Source organism: Petromyzon marinus, unplaced genomic scaffold (genome assembly GCF_048934315.1).
Source record: "Petromyzon marinus isolate PM22_M1 ecotype Great Lakes invasive population unplaced genomic scaffold, UKy_Petmar_22M1.pri1.0 PM_G_Scaffold_118, whole genome shotgun sequence".
Taxonomy (NCBI): domain Eukaryota; kingdom Metazoa; phylum Chordata; class Hyperoartia; order Petromyzontiformes; family Petromyzontidae; genus Petromyzon; species Petromyzon marinus.
In genome coordinates this window covers 27501-30000 of record NW_027422671.1, presented here as the reverse complement: position 1 = coordinate 30000, position 2500 = coordinate 27501, and positions in this window count along the sequence as shown.

Sequence of the window (2500 nt, the reverse complement as noted above, 5' to 3'; positions counted from 1 at the left end):
CTCCTTGAATCTGTCTCTATCCCCACTCCTAAACGCTTCCTCCTTCTCCAACCTCAACCTTTTGAGCTTTGCTGAGAACCAGGGCTTGTTGTTGTTAAAGTTCACCCTGGTACGTGTTGGGATACAGCAGTCCTCACAGAAGCTGATGTACACAGCCTCTGTGAGTTCATCCAGACTATTGGTAGCAGTCGTGAACATATCCCAGTCAGTACAGTCTAAGCACGCCCGCAAATCTTCCACAGCCTCACTGGTCCACTGTTTAGATGTCCTCACAGCAGGTTTACAGAGTTTTAGTTGCTGCCTGTATGCACGAATCAGGTGGACCAAGGGAGTTCTGTGCGAGCCGAACAGCCCCGTGACCCACAAGAGAAACATCCCCGCCAAATTCGAGCGTTTGACGGGGTCTATCCGTGAAAAAATATTCACGTTTTTGAGTGCACATGCATTTCTGCTGCAAATGCCTCTGGAAGTTTCATGCCGTTCGTATGCCAATTGTGGCAACACGAAAATGACCCGTTTTCCCATTCCGAGGGATTTCTGTGCGACCCTAACAGCCCCGTGAGCCACAAGAGACACATCCCCGCCAATTTCTAGCGTTTCACGGGGTCTATCCGTGAAAAATATAGACGTTTTTGAGTGCACATGCATTTCTGCTGCAGATGCCTCTGGAAGTTTCATGCCGTTCGTACGCAATGTGGCAACACGAAAATGACCCCTTTTCCCATTCCGAGGGATTTCTGTGCGACCCTAACTAACAGCGCCCGTGAGCCACAAGAGAGACATCCCCGCCAATTTATAGCGTTTCACGGGGTCTATCCGTGAAAAATATAGACGTTTTTGAGTGCACATGCATTCCTGCTGCAAATGCCTCTGGAAGTTTCATGCCGTTCCTATGCAATGTGGCCACACAAAAATGACCCGTTTTCCCATTCCGAGGCATTTCTGTGCGACCCTAACAGCCCCGTGAGCCACAAGAGAGACATCCCCGCCAACTTCTAGCGTTTGACGGGGTCTATGCGTGAAAAATATTAAAATTTTTGAGTGCACGTGCCTTTCTGCTGCAAATGCCTCTGGAAGTTTCATGGCGTTCCTATGCAATGTGGCAACACGAAAATGACCCCTTTTCCCATTCCGAGGGAGTTCTGTGCCACCCTAACAGCCCCGTGAGCCACAAGAGACACATCCCCGCCAATTTCTAGCGTTTCACGGGGTCTATCCGTGAAACATATAGAAGTTTTTGAGTGCACATGCATTCCTGCTGCAAATGCCTCTGGAAGTTTCATGCGGTTCGTACGCAATGTGGCAACACGAAAATGACCCGTTTTCCCATTCCCAGGGATTTCTGTGCGACCCGAACAGCCCCGTGAGCCACAAGAGACACATCCCCGCCAATTTCTAGCGTTTCACGGGGTCTATCCGTGAAAAATATCAATTTTTTTTTGACTGCACATGCATTTCTGCTGCAAATGCCTCTGGAAGTTGCATGCGGTTCGCATGCAATGTGGCGACACGAAAATGACCCGTTTTCCCATTCCGAGGGATTTCTGTGCCACCCTAACAGCCCCGTGAGCCACAAGAGAGACATCCCCGCCAATTTCTAGCGTATCACGGGGTCTATCCGTGAGAAATATTCACTTTTTTGAGTGCACATGCATTCCTGCTGCAAATGCCTCTGGAAGTTTCATGCGGTTCGTATGCAATGTGGCGACACGAAAATGACCCGTTTTCCCATTCCGAGGGATTTCTGTGCCACCCTAACAGCCCCGTGAGCCACAAGAGAGACATCCCCGCCCACTTCTAGCGTTTCACGGGGTCTCTCCGTGAAAAATATCACATTTTTTGAGTGCACATGCATTCCTGCTGCAAATGCCTCTGGAAGTTTCATGCGGTTCGCATGCAATGTGGCGACACGAAAATGACCCGTTTTTTCCCATTCCGAGGGATTTCTGTGCCACCCTAACAGCCCCGTGAGCCACAAGAGACACATCCCCGCCAATTTCTAGCGTTTCACGGGGTCTATCCGTGAAAAATATTCAATTTTTTGACTGCACATGCATTTCTGCTGCAAATGCCTCTGGAAGTTTCATGCGGTTCGCATGCAATGTGGCGACACGAAAATGACCCGTTTTCCCATTCCGAGGGATTTCTGTGCCACCCTAACAGCCCCGTGAGCCACAAGAGAGACATCGCCGCCAATTTCTAGCGTTTCACGGGGTCTATCCGTGAAAAATATTCACTTTTTTGACTGCACATGCATTCCTGCTGCAAATGCCTCTGGAAGTTTCATGCCGTTCGCATGCAATGTGGCAACACGAAAATGACCCGTTTTCCCATTCCGAGGGATTTCTGTGCCACCCTAACAGCCCCGTGAGCCACAAGAGACACATCCCCGCCAATTTCTAGCGTTTCACGGGGTCTATCCGTAAAAATGTAGCACGCACCAAAACGAGAAAAGATTTCCATCGCACCTGCACTATTGTATGGACAATGGTAACCTCAT